Source organism: Delphinus delphis, chromosome 9 (genome assembly GCF_949987515.2).
Source record: "Delphinus delphis chromosome 9, mDelDel1.2, whole genome shotgun sequence".
Taxonomy (NCBI): domain Eukaryota; kingdom Metazoa; phylum Chordata; class Mammalia; order Artiodactyla; family Delphinidae; genus Delphinus; species Delphinus delphis.
This window is the reverse complement of record NC_082691.1, coordinates 99,786,680-99,805,100: the sequence shown is the minus strand read 5'-3', so window position 1 is coordinate 99,805,100 and position 18,421 is coordinate 99,786,680. Positions and strand designations below refer to the sequence as shown.

General features: G+C 46.2%; 1 protein-coding gene across 1 annotated transcript in view; it reads right to left on the bottom strand.

Annotated features, from left to right (window-relative positions):
• The window catches only part of CUL1 (cullin 1), a 106,794-nt gene extending 93,876 nt beyond the window's left edge, over nucleotides 1-12,918 (bottom strand). The window contains exon 1 of the mRNA XM_060021057.1: nucleotides 12,788-12,918. The gene's annotated coding sequence lies outside the window, so the exon portion shown is untranslated. The remainder of the gene's footprint in view (nucleotides 1-12,787) is intronic.
• Nucleotides 12,919-18,421: the final 5,503 nt, after the last annotated feature.

Genomic DNA, 18,421 nt, shown 5'->3' with positions numbered 1-18,421 from the left:
ACTGCAATCCATTAACATGTGGGCCATGAAATCAGCTTAGTAAATGGTAGCCGGAACTCTTCAAAGGAGTGAAAATGAGAAGAGCTCATAGAACATAAGTATTGCTCAGCGCATCTTTAATTCAGTTATGTCTGTGTACGTACAGAGTTAACCTACAAAATGTATTTCTTACTGTAGAAACAACTGAAGAAGCACAGAGTGACATTACACAGTGACATGACTATTTCAAATAGTTAATCTATAAGTGCATGTGGATGTCTGAGGGGACCCCCAAGTTCTGGTTCCACAACTCACAGCCTGTGTGAGCCTGGGCAGATTCCTTAACTTCTGTGCCTATAATTATCTGCAATTATAACACAGATAGACATATATATATAATGGGGACAATAACAGTGCCTATCTTATAAGGTTGTTGGGAGGTATAGATGAGTTATTTAAATAAACTGTTTAGAAGGGTACCAGACACACAGTAAGTATTTGCTACTATTCATATTAACACTTCAACAAAGGTTATCAGATGTCCTCGAAACTCCTAACGTGCTACTTAAATAAAACAACAAAAAACTTCTCAGGGGGAAATGTCAAAGCCAGCGTGTAAGTCAAAATGAAGTAAAGTAATGTTGCCTGAAAATTTCACAATATGCTTGGACAACGTAACACCAGGGGTACTTTACAAATTCCCACCAAAGTGGGCCCATCATCAGAAGACAGGGAACCTTGTATTCTGACGGACCTGGGGATCCAGACAGAAGCAGTTGTAAAAGTTCAGATTTTCTTTGAAATTTCATTCGTTCTTAAAGTTCATCTGGATCTTTCATTCCACCACCAAATACACGTAATAGAATGCCCTAAAATACCACCTTGGAAACCGTTTCTCACCCTAGTTAGTGGGTGAGCTGCTGTTTTATCGAATCCACCGAGGTTGGAAGCCTGCTGCGGCGGAGCTCTCCCTGCACACCAGCATCCCAGCATCTCTCTCCTGTCTTGGTGCTGCAGCATCATCAGGACCCAGCCTAACAACAGACAGGCAGATACAGACAGCAAGTCGTTTTCACTCCTGAGATGACCGGGATGTTGGTGGTACAGGAAACATCTTCAGGCCACCGAGGGTGGAAATCTAGACACGGACCTTCAGCTGGGGAGACAGAATGACATGTCACATGCAGATGACAGGTCTCTCCCACTCCTGGTGATGCTGCTGCTTCAGGAAAGGATGCACTGTTCTACCAAACACGCTGTCACTTTCGTTTCAATGAAATGTTTCATCTCACAGTTCCCACAATTCTGTTCAACTAATGTGCAGATTTCCCTCCTGTGTGGCCACGGTTTTCCCTGTAGTTGGTGAGTGCTAGACCTTTAAGTAATATCTGCTAACCCAGCAGATTTTGAAAGTTACCACGTCACTAATTGAACAAGATCCTGCATCTAATCTGGGTTTTCAAGGCTTTTCATTACTTTTTTTTTCCCACTAATACAAATAAATTATCTTAAGTTCAAAAATTCTGACCAGGGGACTTCCCTGGTGGCACAGTGGTTAAGAATCTGCCTGCCAATCCAGGGGACACGGGTTCGAGCCCTGGTCCGGGAAGATCCACATGCCGCGGAGCAACTAAGCCCGTGCGCCACAACTACTGAGCCTGCGCTCTAGAGCCCGCGAGCTACAACTACTGAAGCCCGCGCACCTAGAGCCCACGTGCTCCGCAACACAGAGCAGCCGCCGCTCGCCGCAACTAGAGAAAGCCCGCGCGCAGCAACGAAGACCCAATGCAGCCCAAACCAAATAAAATTTAAAAAAAATTCTGACCGGCAGCTCCCTCTAGCTAAGTGAATTTTCAAGACACTGCCCACTTCACTACAAATTGGTTCAAAAAGAATAAACAGTCCCACTTCTATACTCCATCCGATTTGCAGCTTTCACGTTTTGAATACAGTTTACCGATTTATTCACCTTACCGAAGGTACGAGAGCAATCTGGCGGCACAGGCGCCTGGATAGTGCTTCTGGCCACGCGGGGTCGTGAAGAGCCAGAGAGGCACCTACCGCTGCTGGGGGTCGGCACCCAGCCCCACCCCGTGCACACGTGCACTGCGGACTTGATAAAAAGCATCCCGTTGAAAATGTCCTTACCAGCTACGACAACAGCAAGTAGTCAAGAGACTTGTAAATACCCGGGAAAGGGTATGAGGAGGTGCACAGCACACAAAAGTGTGTTTGAACCTGGGCTTTAGCGCCTATCAAGGATAAACAGATTAAATTCAGCCTCTCAATTATTTAAGTGTGTCTTCTGAGTTCATGAAAATGTACCATTTGATAACCTCCAATAAGGGAGGTGTTTTCTTTTTTGGGGGGCAGGGGCGGTGGTGGTTAAAAACTCGTGCTCCCCGCTCTGACTGAGCACAATCCGGCCACACCTATAACACGGGAAAGAGTCTGGTAAAACCTGTAACGGCCTCACCTAAGAAAATGATTCTGAAACTGACCTAAGCTTCTAGCATTTTTTACTTGTGGTTTTTTTCTGAACTGGTTCTAGTCATGATGTTTCTTTTTAGTTGCAAAAACTTGTAGTGAATTTCCTTCATAATCCGCACAACTTGTTTTTATGGTCACTATAAAAGTAGTGGCTTTTTAGGTTACTGTTTAGGGGCAGAAGAGACAAAAGCAGCTCATTTCACTTCTACAATAATTAAGCCTCATATTTTAAATAAGAATAAAGAACATCCTACATACTGAGATTGGTACAGATTTCTATCAATATACTACTTGCGACTGGGGCAGTACCATCATCTTTACAGTCAAGCTCAAGTTTGGTGGGAGAAGCCTCAGAGAAATGTCTGGCAAAATTCTTGATTTCACATAATTTACTTCATTAACTTGTGTATATTTTCTCAAGCAAGGTTTTCAAGCCTACGCTTCAAACAGCTTACTTTGAAAACCATCAAATCATGCTCCCAGTTGAAAATATAGTATTTTTTCAAAGAACATCAAAATCACAAAATGCAGATTTCCTCCACAGTTTAACAAGAACTCACTTCTATAACAAATGGGCACTTTAGAAGACTTGAGCTTCACAAACATGATCCAATTTTTACAATAAAATTTAGACGTCAAAACTTTGCAATAAATCAACTTCTGCAAAGTACTACTGTATAAATGCAACGAACTATAGAAAGCAGCACATTTAGGACTAATTGTTTTCAGATCACACACCCCGAGTATGCACTTACACTCAGTCTACAGTAGACTGCCAACAAAACACACAAATCTGCCTCTGCATTTTGGGGGGAAAAACTCTCTTTTTAATGTAAAACTGCTGCCAAGGGAGTCATCTGAATGTGTTTTAAAATCATTTTTTACAACTATTAAGGGAATCCACCGTCCTAGTTAGACACACACTCACTCACCTATAAATCTACCATAAAAAGCAACAGTGGATATTCATCTTACACCACATCCATACTTTCAGAATTAAACGGTGTTAACATACGGTTTGTTGGTTAGAACCTTGAATTCTTTTTTTTTTTTTTTTTTTTTTTGCTGTACACGGGCCTCTCACTGCTGTGGCCTCTCCTGTTGCAGAGCACAGGCTCCGGATGCGCAGGCTCAGCGGCCATGGCTCACGGACCCAGCCGCTCCGCAGCATGTGGGATCTTCCCGGACCGGGGCACGAACCCGCGTCCCCGGCATCGGCAGGCGGACTCTCAACCACTGCGCCACCAGGGAAGCCCAGAACCTTGAATTCTTTAATCATAGACTGTTTCCATAAATCAGCCTATCAAAAGAAAATTTCTCATTTATAATTTATTATAGGTTAAATCTCAAAATTAACAGAACTTCCCCAAAATGGTTTGCTTTACTGAAATCTCATTGTTATGGGTAGAAGGTTGGAAGAATGAGGACACGACAAAGAGCCGGCACCCACACCAGCCACTTTAGGTGAGAAGTGCCGCAGATCAGCACTGAGCACACGGCCCGCCCGACTTTCAGTATTTTCTGAGCTTAAGGGGATGAGATGGGACGTGTAGTGAAGGGCTGGCGAGGACGGAGAGCGGAGCCCACTCCTGCCTGTCGTGGTGACGCCAACACCCGCTGGGGGCAGACTCTGCAGTCAGGGAGCCATGACAAATCCTGAACACAAGGCAACAGGAGCTGGTGACAGAACCGAACAAGGGAGGGATGAAGACAGGGCATTTTGAAGGAGGAACTAATAATACTCGGTAGTCACTATGGAACATCACAGTCGCGGAGAGAAGCCTCGAAACAGAGAAGCTGGATGTGGCTTGGAGAGCAAATGAGATCAGTCTGGGGAGGTTGTGATGGTGGGGAGGGCAGGTGGGCCACGGGGAAGCCCTGCGGGCAGGCAGAGAGGCCACTGGGGCTCAGCTGGAAGGCAACCAGCTACCAGCGAGAACAGTCAGAACTGCTCCGGCCAAAACAGAGCTGAAAAACCCCACAGCAAAGTGGACTAGAACAGAGAATCAGGTCCCAGAGGTACCTCCTGCGCGTCCATTTAGAGAAGAAGACATAACCGGAAGAGCAAAGTATTCTCCACAGAAGCTAAGGCCAAGAGATGACTCAAGAAAAAAGGATGAGAACCTGGTCCAGAAGCTTGGAAAACACTGCATGTTACATCACCTCCTTAAAGGGGCCAAAACGCTCTAGAAAACAGTCCTGGTTACACTTTGCAAATGTATCACGTGAACGGTGTTCACACTCTGGAAATCACTGAGCCCGAGACATGCAGGGGAACCCACTTAAAATAACAGGAAAGAATCTAACAGAACCTGAACAAGGAGAAGCCAAGTCAGAGTTTCAAGGGACTGAAGTGCTTTGAAAACTCTGGCAGTTTAGACTTTAAAATTTTTGAAACATCTTTGCAGTTAATGTTACCAACCAGCATTTCCCAGGTTTAAAAAGTACTTTCAACGTATGGCACCTCTAAGAAAATGTGAACCATGTGTGCTGTCATCCTGCTGTTTGTTGGTCCTCAGTAGTGAGGACGGATTAATGCTGGTCCATGTGCTTAAAACAATTTCTTAGAGACTTCCTGTGATAGTATTTAGGGTTTCTATTTAGACCAGGAATAAACTGAAGCAGGAACCATTTCTAGACAACTACACGTCTAACTCCGTACTCATGAGGATCCCGATCTCCGCGCCACTTCCCACACTGCTCCCCAGAACACGGGCGTTTGCAGATGCTCATCGACGCTCCACTGAAGAGGGAAGAAGCGAACACAGCCGTTCACTCCAGACCACGCCTCTACTGCATGGCACGCCATTTTTCACATTTCTGATTCTAAAGTCAGTATGTGCTCTACAAAACAAAACATACTCTTTAACATGGTGGCAGGGTTTTCTTCCCCCAAAGGCTATTATTAAACTAAGGGTACACCTTACACACATACACAAGTACATACACACACATATCCTGTAAGATACACATTCTCTGTAAAATAATGTCTCCCTATAAGACCCTCAATGCACATTAACATATTAAAAGCCCCCCAATATGCAACCTAGCGTTTCCTAAATGTACTTCCTCACAGATCTTCCCTTCCACTCCAGTATCTTACACGTCACAGAACACAGGTGGGCAAATACTGCTCTAGGCAAATCAAAAATTACTGAAAATGCAGGGAATGGTAAAGCTGAGCTCCTTTATTATAAAAATAATAGTGACTAAACAAAGCTTCATAATGTCAAGTGATGACAGGTGTTACAGGCTTCACCATAAATGCCCCAGTTAAACTGCAGACATTCAAAAACAGAACACACAACGTCCCGCACAGGACAAGGGCGCCAACACACGGGACACTTGCAGAGGTACCACTGAGGAGCAGTGGCGGCAAAACTGCTCATCAGGCCAAGCGTCTTCAGCACCCCTAAGCCCTCCCTTCTGACTTTTGGGTCCCCTGTGGGTAGACATTAATCACCCTCTGGTTTCAGGAGTCTCTATCTGAAGACTGACTAGTGAACCATTCCTGCACCGAGTGTCGTCCAAGGCTACCTTCACCCTGGGACTTCTGTCCAAAATGAGGCATTTATTTGCAAGAAGCAGAAAGCTGAGGGGGAACAGCTCCAAAGCCACCAAAGTGGATTCAGCCCAGTCTCTGGCACATTCTAAGCGCTGAGGAATAGTGGTTATTACCACAGGCAAGATGATTCTGTAAGACAGGAGAAGTCAGAAGAAATCACTCTTGGACTTTTTTCTTCTCCACCCTCCCCCAAACTGAAGTCCCCTAGTTCCCAAAGACAAACTCAGGGCTCGGGGAGGGAAAAGGCCTCCAGCCCTCATGCCTGGGCCTCCAGCTGGGACTGAAGTCTGCTGTCTCCTGTTTCTCAGCCTCATCCACGATTTCAAACCTTTCCTTCCAGTTTGACCAGAGCAGGCCTCCCTCCCCACTGCAGGAAGGGGGCTCTGAGCTCCCTGGCTTTTCTCCCACATCCTGACTTACGGAAGCTGCCCAGGCACACTTAACTATGTTAGCTAATAGGGGACACGTTCTGTGCACCTGTTTCTCAGATGGCCAAAAGTATCCCTAATTTGTGTCATTTAGAATACGTTTCTTAAATCAATAGTAACATTTCAATGTTCCAGGCTACAGCACAAAATGTGTCAAAAGAATTTTTCTAATTTTTAGCAAATTTACATTCTTAGGCATGATGACGACAGGTTTAAACATCCATCTACTATTGCTAGGAGTTGTAAAGTTAGCAAAAAAGGACAGGAAGTTCACAGCATCTCTAAGAAAAGGAAACTTCCCCACTGAAGACAATTCACTAGTACATAATCCACTGTAATTCAACAAAATAACAAAACATAAACGAGGTTCATGAGATTAAGACAGTTTCATGGAGGGTGTGAAACTTGCAGGGGCCTAAAGCAGCTGAAGGATTAAGATGGGGGGATGGGAAGATGAGCTGCAAGGAGAACCTGAGGGCTGAGAGTCAGATATTTACCCTACGTGTCAACACACCTGGCAAGGGACCTGCAAATAAAGCAAACACCAGAGTGATTCCAGCACTGAACTGAGTGAGCAGAAACCTCTTGCTCGGAAGCAGGCTCACTGCTTCTATTGTCTTTTGTCTTCATAAGCTAACCCACCGCATTATAAATACATGTGTGCTGTAGAAAGTTGGATGAAAAAATAAAAACCAAAAGAATAAACTAAAAATAACCCATAATTCCACTATTCAAGATAATCACTCAAAACATTTTCGCTTATTATCCTTTAAAAAATGTACACACACACTAAAAAGAAAAATTTAAGCATTACATATACTGTTTTACAGCACGTTTTTGCCTCACTGAATACAGAATTACAGAAATGCAAAGACTTATCTAAAAATGCTGAGATCATAATCCTTAATAGCAAAACCTGAAAACAAATGTTCAATAAGAAAGCATTAAATAGTGTACCCATGACAGAATATTAATCAATCATTTTTTATATTTTCTTAAACTAAATCCTTAAAAGTAGATTAGCTATTTCTAAGTGTATAAATACATATATATATATTTTTTACACAGTGCTCTCAGAAAAATCATTCTTTTTCAGGCAATGAATGAATGGACTCATTTCTCCATACCCTCACCAGAAGTGGCTTATTTTTCAATCTATGCCCAAGTTTTTAAAAACAGTATCTCACTGATATACTTTTCCAAGAGTACTGCTAGTAAAGCTGAAATTTTTGTCTTGTTTCTGGATCCTTCTTTTAAAAATTACCAGTTTGCTCATTTTTTTTCCCCACGGGGGAGGGGAGGGCATCGTCTTTACCTTAGTTTTTATAAGCCCTCTTTTTATAGTAAGCAAAGTAAATTTACGTGTTAAGTTACAATATCTCTTTCAGTTTGTCATTTGCTTTTTAATTCTGTTTAAGGCATTTTAACCTGCAGAAGTTTAATTATTCTAAAGTAATGAAAAGAGCCTTTTCCTTTACAGTTCCTACTTCTGGTGTTATGCTGAGAGGGTTCCTCCATCCTGAGATCATTTGTATTATCTTTTGGTTCTTAAAAACTTCGGTGGGGGGCTTCCCTGGTGGCGCAGTGGTTAAGAATCCGCCTGCCAACGCAGGGGACATGGGTTAGAGCCCTGGCCTGGGAAGATCCCACCTGCCGCGGAGCAACTAAGCCCGTGCGCCGCAACTACTGAGCCTGCGCTCTAGGGCCCACGAGCCACAACTACCGAGCCCGCGCGCCTAGAGCCTGTGCTCTGCAACAAGAGAAGCCACAACGAGAAGCCTGCGCACCGCAATGAAGACCCAACGCAGCCAAAAATAAATAAATAAATAAATAAATTTATTAAAAAGATAAAAACTTGGGTGGGGGGGATATTTTAAAAACACACAAGTTCATCATCCTAAAATTACAACCATCTTTACTACTTTATAAATATTTTCACTAGTACATACACATTTTAAGCACACATTTCATACAATCTGTTTTCCAAAGTATTTTCTGACATAGGCCTTTTTTAAAAATTGTAGCTTGTTAGATATGAACAGTCTTAAATGGTTTCATAAATTTAAGGCCAGTGAGTCACATCACACCAACTTAACAAGAGTCCCGAAGTTCCAGAACTGCTCCTTTCTATCCCATCAGTGCCCAATTACTCCCCTTCAATGTCCCCCAGTTACTAAAAGACCGAGAAGAATAAGCTCATTCTTGGTAGGCAACCCAGTTCTGCATAATGAATTTGGTCCTAATTATCAATGATAAGATACCAATCTTGAAAGCATTTCAACTTTGCTCTCTTCTCCTCTTCCACCTTCATATAAATTAGACACTTTGGGAGCATCCCGTTAAAAGCTGGAGCCCTGGAGTCTCCCTGTCATGTTTTAACCCAGGCCTCACCACTCACGAGGCCTGATCTTAACCACCCAAAGCCTCAGCCGCTCCTCGACGCCGTCAGAGGACTGAACAACAGCACCACACTCTGCGGGGCCCGATCAAGATTTTAAGTGGGTCGATGATCGTGAACAAAGTGTGAGTTTCATGAGTTGCAGCAGGTAGCGCAACGGCACAGGGACACCTGCCCGTCACAAGGTCTCGGCCCTACAGGAGGTCTGTCTATTCCAAAGGAACCACAAGTCTAGTCCAGGGTTAACTGCTAGGACAGTGACCCGGGTGGGGCCTCACGGGACCGCAGGGAAGGCTCCCACCCCGGATGGAGCATCAGGACCTGAGAGGAGCCTTTCCAAAGCAGCAGGAGTCTGTCGGGCGACAGGAAGGGGACACAATACTCGAGACCGCGGGAGAGCATGAGGAAAGGGCAGCAAAGCCAATTCTGGGAACAGGCGCTGCAGTGATGGGGAAGCTGCCAGGAGACTCTGCTCACTTGATCCCAGAGTCCCAAGGGAAAACATTTAAATGACCAACAAGCCTAGGCTTCACAACCCTGCTTCTCAAACACGAATGAGATTACGCTTTATAGGATGGTTCCTCAAATGTTGTTAACGTTAGAAGCTATGGCATTCGCATAGAACCCAGACTTTGAGGGCCTGAAGAAAACTTAAGAGTCAACTGAAAACCATCTCACTTTATAAATGAGGAAATAGAGGCTCAGCAAAGTTAAGTTCAAACCAGATCCCATGTCTTCTCTCCCAAGCAACATCTTCTATACCTAAGCAAAAATACATGAATAAATTACACACACATCTCTTTCAGAAGCTATATCCCTGTGAATAAAAAATTTAAAAGCCATCAAATATAATTCTGTTTATAGTGTGCATTATTAAATGGACACATTATAAACAAAGAGCTTAAATCTTTAGCAATAAACCTAAGGTTTTATTTAAATTTGATTTACTCCTCATTTCATGTTCACGTCTCAGTTTTGAAAGGCAAGTGAAAGAAGAGAATTTGTTGAGAAACTACCTGATATCCCTCCCCCCAAAGAAACAAACAAAAAAGCAAGGTAAACTTTTCATTGGTCCTTAAAAATGGTACATTCTTTTCTCCAGGCATACCTGAAAGACAAGCCCAAAATTCAGCCAATGGTCCCCAAAAGACATCTTATTCCAGACTCAACTGCTGAGGTAGAAAGCCCATGGCCTTGGAACCTATGCAGGGCTGAAACAGCGAGGAATAAAACACAAACACGCTCCTGTGTTTTGGGGGGCCCTAATTTTCAACTTGAAGGATGGCAAGTAACTACTCCTCAATCTAAACCACATTCCTTTGACCTTTCCTTGCTGAAAGAAAGGCATACTATGCCTGCTGGGAAAACTGGGTGTGAACTTCTGATAAAAGGCCCTCAAGGACCCAAGAAAGGTCTCTCCTGTGAGAAAGGTCACTCGGGCTCTATTACCACCACTGCATTTGCATCATCTCTCCAACAGGGAAGAGCCTTAACTCACCAAACGATTTCACTTCAAAGGTAAGGCTGAAACATTTAACCTGAGGGGAAAGACCTCAATCTTGTTTAAAAACACACACACAGATTTTAGAAATCTACCCTAAAACTAGCTTTGAAACAACAAAAAAAGCAAATTAAAGTTTCACAACTTGTTTTCTTGGCACTTTCCTGGATTGCCATAGTTGAAGAAAACCTGCGCAGTTTTTCTGTCGGGCCACTGTGTTAGTTTCTGGGGTGCTGTAATAACAATTACAATTAAGCTTGCGTTCTTACGCAATGGAAGTGCAGTGACTGCTTCTGTAGCCAAAATCGGAGGTGGTCAAACACTCGGTGTAAGTTAGAATTATTCCAAATTTATTCACTCAAAAAACAACTGAGGTACCCATGACAAAGTTCTATGCTATTTACTTTGGGGATGCAAAAATACAGAAGGAGTATCTCCTGCCTTCAAGCAATTCAGTCAGAAAAGTATGGGAAGTAAGGCTGCACTGGCAACCCAGACTAAGTTAATTATCTCTACAAGGTAATATTCAGCAACAGGCAAAGGAGTCGACCGGGCGGTAATATCTAAGCAAACTGCAGAATCAGCCCAGGCATTCACTGGGCTGTTAGTTCCCCGAGGTGGTGGGCGGTAAAAAAGGGGGTGTACCAGCAAGGACCTGAGCCGGTGGCCCTAAGACACAGAGGATACTACAAATCGGTGAGAAACCCTACTACTACAGCTAAAAGTGTTTTTTGGTTTTTGTGGGGTTTTTTGTAACATAAGTTTTTAAAATATGACTCCAATGACAAAAAAAGTTAAATATTTTTAGACAGTATTTCAGCCACCCCTCTCCAGCTTAATAAGCACTGTCTCGAAACCTCCAAAAACGGGCATAATAGAGTTAAAGCAAGCCAGTCTGTTCGCATGCTTCGGAATTTGAAATGCGATGCCCATGGAAAGCAACAAATAGAACGTTGAAGTAAATTTTTTTCTAATATCCAAGAACACTTAGATCAAGAAAACGTCATATCCAATTTTTTTTTAGACGAAATATTGCTGCTTTTTAAACAACATTCCCTATTTTGCTACACAACCCACAAACGCTCCAGGATTTCGGAAAATTGGGTAGACAGAGTGGCCACAAAATGAAGTGTTAACCTTACAACTGCACACGCTTTTGCAGCGTGTTAAGATATGCCGAGGTCCTAGAAGCTGGGGTCGTAAAGTGAATTTAGTTCCCTTCTGTGACTCGACGAGTGCATTTCCAAAACTGCGAGACTACTCCACTCCTAACTTGGACTGTTTTAATGCCCCTACGGGGAAGGGCAATTACACAGAGCAAATAAATACCTGAGTTAACTGCAATTCCCCATTTGCACCCTCACCACTAACCCCAACTGCGAACGATGAGCAACAACAGGGATCCAATCGGAAAAGAGGATCCTATTTTTGGCAGAGAGCTCGTTAAAGGGAGAAAACCCCGAACTTTGGAGGATTAGTCTCAAGAAATGCTCACCAATCGTTTCTCCCCGAACCAGCACTCGGCCTACAGCACACCCGGGCGGAGGCAGGGGTACGCGGGGCGACCCCTGCACGCGGGCGGCGGCCGTCGCCCTGGTTACCTGCGGGGTCAGCGCGCGCTCCCGCCGGGCGCGGGACCGGGGGCGCGCCAAGGCGGCGGAGCAGGCCGGGCCCGACTCGCGGGCGCTCGGTCGGCGCCGGGGGGCCCCGTCCGGCCGCCGCACTGGCATCCCTGCGCGCCTCCCCGGCCCGCTCCCCCAAGAGAACAGGGCAAAGGGGCGACTATTACCCAGTAATAGCGCCCCGCACAGTCGCAACAATGCGGGCGAGGAACCCGGGAGCCGCGGGCAGGGAACCGGAAAGCAGAGAGCCCGGCTCCGCGGCTCCTTCAGCGCGCGAGCCCAGTACTTTACTTGAGAGAACGAGTCCGGGGCAAGCGACGCTCGGGGGAGAAGTGATCCCGAGGGGGCGAGGGAGAGAGGGCACGGGTCCGGGCGCCCCGCGGGGGTCGCCGCCCGAGAAGAGGCGAGGTTCGCACGCCCGGCCACCCGAGGCCGCCCGCCGGCCCGGCTCCGCGGTCCGAGCCCGGTTGCGCTGGGAAAGGGGCGGGCGCCATGAATCGGGCTTTTTCCCAGTGCGTAGTCCGGGCCTGGCCGCCCCGTGCCCGCGACCGGGGCCGCGGCCCGGCCAGGCCCGAACCGGCCGGGGTGACTCAGGGCCGGGCCGCGCGCTCCCCTCCCGCCCCCGGCGCCCTCCGCCCACGAGTACCCCGGCCCAGCCGCCATTCCGCCCAGCCGCGACTCGGCGGCTCAGGCCTCGCCCGGCGCCTGGGCTCGGCCGCCGCGGCCCCAGTCACTGCGACACCGCGGCTCCGGGCCGGGCCTGCGCCGCCGACTCTCCTCGGCCCCGGCGCCGTCGACACTCACCCGCATTTCCCGGGTGCCTAAATGGCTCCGGCGACGTCTCCACCTGGTCGCTGGGCCCGGCCCCGGTTAAATCCCCGTCCCGCCAAGGTCTCGCCGCGTCCCTCAGCCGCCGGGGCTGCCCCGCCTGGAGCTGCGTGCGACACGGCTCCCGCCTCCTCCTCCTCCCGGCCCGCCCGCCCGCCGGCCCTCCTGCCGGCCCTCCTCCCGCCGCCGCCGCCTGCACCACGCAACCTCCGCCCTCTAGCCTTTCCTCCGCCGCTCCCCGCCCTCCCGGCCTCACCGGCTACGGCTCCCGTGGGGGAGAAGCTGGTGGGGGAGGGCCGGAACGCACCGCCATCGGCGTCCGGGGCGGGGGAACCGGGAAACCGTCGCCGCCATCTCCCCACCAGCCCGCGGCGCGGGAGGGGCCCGGAAACCTCCCGCCCGCCGCGGACCCGGTTCCCGGTCCCCCAGCGCCACCGAGGACTCGCTCGCGGGGCTGTTCTCTACCTGAAAGCCCGCGGCCCCTGGCCCCGAACCCCGGCGCCCTCCCCGGCCGGGCGCAGCGGATCCTCCTCCAGGTTTTACAGCCTCCCTCTCCTAGAGGCCGCCTCTAAGGACCCGGCTTCCCGCCACTTCGGGCCGAACGAGGAGGGGTCACCTTCTTAGGTCGGGGCAGCAGCCTGGGGAGCAACTGCCCCAAGACACCCCGGAGGAGGGGGGTCTTACACACCCACTCCTCCCCCACTCCTGCGCGCACACACGTGCACCCGGTGGATCTGCCTCCCCGGCTGGGAGAATAACCAAAAGCCATATCCCGACCGGCTGATAAAGTCTGAGATGGGCGAGTGGCCCTGAAAAGCAGGTACAGGCTAGAGATAAACGTGTCGTCCATTCTCGAGCCCCAGGACACCTGCGGGCCTCGGCGATACGCACCTGAAAGCCCGAGCTCTTCGGCGCCTCTCTCCCTCTGTTTCTTTAAAATCAAACCAAAACTAGCTTCCCTCTTCAAACTCTTTAACCGACTCTTTTTAAGGCAAATGTTGACAAAGATTCCCTTTACCATTAATCTCTGTAAAGACAAATCAAAAACTGAAGATTTTACATATATGGATGGGATGAGGTGTGACTATAGGATTGTTTTCACGTGGGGTCTGGAGTAGTTCATCGCATTCAGGTGAAATTAATTCACAATTGGGTACTTGAAATACAAATTTTGGCAGCACAAATAGCCACCTGGCTTCCTAGGGTCGCACAGGTGAGAAGCGTGGACTTGGAGGGGCTTCTGCCTTCATACCCGTGGTCCATGAACAAGCGTGGAAGGATTTCAGATTACCTGGGCAACAAACTTGATGAATGTTAACTTCCTGTTTTGCTCCAAACTAAAACATTAAGTATCACCTTGGGGTGGAAATCCTAGGCCCAGAGCAGAGGGCTACCCCCATAGTCCTCTCTTTCCTGAGGAATATGGGTTTCTCTTAGAAGAAATATCCCACTAGTAGATGTGGTTCCTCATATTAAAAAGTGGTCTTTTGTCAGCACCTGTTAAGTATCTTTAAAAATAGGGCATTTGTCTATACTTGTCACCGAAGTATGTGATCTCAGTCTGTCTGAGGATTTTTAGATTCTTGGTTTATACCCTGTACTTCTAAATATTCAAAAGAAACTTGGATGCATTTAACTTTTTTGTGGGCACTTGGTAAGACTGAAGGTACAAATGGAAGGCTTGTCCCTGCAGACAATGCTTTCCACTGTAGGTATATGGCTTCTCTTAGATCCTTACTTCTTCCCTGTGCTTTCCTCAGACAAGGTATCTCATCTCCAGTTTCCCTTAATCTGCCCTCTCCCATCTCATCATTCAATATGGTCTCCTTGCCTGTGACTTCCCAGAGCTAATACATGAGCTGAATGGGTCAACTTTCTCTTTACTGTTTTTTTCTTCCAACCTCTCTTTTTCCTTAACAGAAGGATTTAGTCCACCTATACCATCCTCCTCACTTCTCATTACCTCAATTCCTGGTTCTTAACTTCCTTCTAGCCTTTGCCCTCCACTCATCTGCACTATTATTCTTAGCTCTTAGACTATGACATTGACTTTTTTAAAAAACAAATTTATTTATTTATTTATTTTTGGCTGTGTTGGGTCTTCATTGCTGCGCACAGGCTTTCTCCAGTTGCAGTGAGTGGGGGCTGCTCTTCATTGCAGTGCGCAGGTTTCTCATTGCGGTGGCTTCTCTTGTTGCGGAGCATGGGCTCTAGGCACGCGGGCTCAGTAGTTGTGGCTCATGGGCTCTAGAGTGCAGGCTCAGTAGTTGTGGCGCACGGGCTTAGTTGCTCCATGGCATGTGGGATCTTCCTGGGCCAGGGCTCGAACCCGTGTCCCCTGCAGCGGCAGGTGGATTCTTAAGCACTGCGCCACCAGGGAAGTCCCCTACGCCATTGACTTTTATGTCCACTTCACAACCGGTTGCATCTATACCACTTGTACTCTGGGCAGGTAAGCTTGCCTCCAACCTAATGAACCAAGGCCATCTATTCTCTTTCCACATCAAAACATTCTTCCTCCATCTTTCTCCCCCATCTCAGCAAAATTGATGTTGTCCCCCTTTCAGATGACCCAAAGTTTGGAGGGGTAATTAACTTGTTAGATGTTAGAATCAAAATTCAGAAAAAAAAAATTCAACATAGACTAGAATATTAGGCCAAAACCAATGAAATAAAATAGAACTTTACAAGTCTAAAACAATATGACGAAGTTCAAAAAGCCCGTGTTTTAGATTTAGGTAGACCTTGGTTTATATTCAAACTCAAACCACCATCTTTTGCTCTGGTTAAGCCAACTGTTATATGGGCATTAAAATACCTACCTCATAAGGTGAAGGGTAATTCCTTTGTAATTCCAGCATACTTCCTGAAACAGCAAGAGTTAGTTCCCTTTCTCTCCTCATCTTCCATACAGTGGAGATCAAGTGACTGCCCTATTTCGTTGTTGATAACACTGACATTTTCCAAGTCATATGGGCCTGAAAACTCAAAAGACTGACCCACGGACCTTGCATCTCAGAGCCAGTCACCATCCTAGAGAACTCCTCTGTCTATTTTGGCTCAATCTGTGGGGGCATTCGTTATCATCATCACACCCACTTTCCAAAGAAAAACCCAAGACTCAGAGATACTAGGCAATTTGCTCCAGATCTCTCGGCTTGATCAGTGGCATAACCTGATCCAGTGACTCCCAAGTCCGGGTACATCCACTCCTTTACTGTGATGTCTTCCCACACCTGTATTGTCCCTTTAACCTTCTGAATGGTTTTCCTGGTTCTCTTCTCTGCTATATCCTTCCAGCCTGTGCAGTGACTGACTGCCGATGGTTTTTCCAAACTGATACCGTCATCACTGAATCGTTGTCCTCTCAGACTTTTCAGTGGCTCCTCACTGTTTATAGGGTTCAATCCAAACTCTGACCTGGCACCTAAGGTTGACCATAATCTTGTCCTAACTTACTTTTCCACATTTATCTCCAGCCATTTCCCAAAAGGAACTCTCAACTTCATCCCATCCTGCCAAGTCTACTGTTGGCCCACAAATACCAGCCTTCAATCACCATTTATGAATGCTCGCTTCTGCTTGTTCCCCGAACAAACAAGTGGTCCATCCTCCTTTCCTACATCTGCACATCGTCCTCCCGCTTTCATATACAGCTCACATCCACTTTCAGGAAGCCTACTTTGCACCTTCTACGCAGGCTTTGGTGATCTCTCCCTGATTGCCAACCTCTCACATATGCCTTTAAACTACGTGGTCTGTGCCTTGGTCAGGCACTATTTCCTGACGTTCCCCAGGTCCCTCGGCATTGAGCCGGAAGAACACTGAAGAGGTTCAAAATTGTTTACTAATCAAATTTGAAAGGATACTGTGTCTCTTGACCAGCCATATGAGCTATTGTTTCTAAGACCTGAGTAAGGAACTAGCTATCCAGTGCAAAGTTAATTCATTTAATGAGAGAGTTCCCAAACTTGTCTTTGCTTCAGAATCACCTGGGGATTTGAATACTGATTCCAGGGCCCATTCCAGGCCTACTGAATCAAAATTGGGTGGGAAGGGGAAGGGAGGAAATTTGAAACTGCCAGAGTTTATATCCTGGCTTCACTACGTATTATCTGAGTAACTTTGAACAAGCTACTTAACCTCTCTGGGCCTTCCCCTATGAAATGGTGATGATAATAGTATCTCATATGAGGTTGTTATAAATTAAATACTTAACAAACATGACCGATGATGATGGTGATGATGATACAATTATCCAGGGCCAATCTGGTGACCTGAGTCTGGGAACCACTGATTTAATGAACTACTCTTTCCTCTCAAAGTTTCAAATGTCATGGTCTTAAAACTTCTGGTATTAGCATTATGACATATCACATAAGTCTTATTTGTCTTGAAATAGTGTACTTCAAGGAAGGGGCGCTAAGTAAACAGATTTTTCTATTAAATTAGTTTACTTAATCCAAATCATGAAATACACTTTATGCATGATTAGAAAAACAACAACAACTAGTTTCTCTTAGGAAAATAACTACCCATTTACTGTATAACTAAATAGAGTAATCCAACCAACTTAACATTCAAAGGAAGCAATCAGAAAAGAGATGAAATAATACATTTTCTCTTACTTAGGACAATGAGTCATAAGTTCTTTTTGAAGAAGCAGGTTTTTAATCTTCTACTTTAATTCATTAGAAAAAAGTTCATAGCTCAGTTTAGTCCATCAAATGCCAAACAGTATTTTAATGATATTAAATGTAAGCAGCCTTAAAAATAGGAAGCAGAAATTTACTTAACCAAAGTCACAAAGTAAGTATGTTTGAATGGGGAACACAGACCGGGTAGCCCCACCTTCTCAACTCTTGACGTCTAAATGGCCTATACAAACAAATACACAAAGACCTTAGTTTCATTGCCTGGAATTCCATCAAAGGTTCCTAGCATCCACTCTTAAAGAGTCAGATAGCTCTGGGAGGCAACAGGGCTTTAGAGTCATTCACACTTCAGCATCATTTAGTTCAATCAGGCTGCCTTCTTTCTAGCCCAGATACGGTACCACCTAAAGAAAGGAAAGTTTGGGGCAGATGAAGTTTGGGAGAAACACTGAGTGCTTCAGGTTAGGCTGAAGGCCTTGGGGTCAGGGGTTCTGGTGAGAAGAGCCATAAACAAAAGAAGGGACTGAGGAAACAAGATGGAAGTACATTAAAAAAATCTAATCTGGGGACATCCCTGGTGGTTGAGTGGTAAAGAATCCACCTTACAATGCAGGGGATGCAGGTTCGATCCCTGGTCAAGGAACTCAGATCCCACATGCCATGGGGCAACTAAGCCTGCACGCCACAACTCCTGCGCTCGCGCACCTCAACTAGAGAGCCTGTGTGCCACAAACTACAGAGCCCATGTGCTCTGGAGCCCACACGCCGCAACTAGAGAGAAATCCACATGCCACAACAAAAGATCCTGCATGCCTCAACGAAGATCCCTTGTGCCGCAACTAAGACCCAAAAATAAATAAAATTTAAAAATAAAATAAATTTAAAACTAAATAAATCTTAAAAAAAAATCTAATCTGTCCAATTCCAGATGTTGCATGTTGAGAAGTCCTAGGCC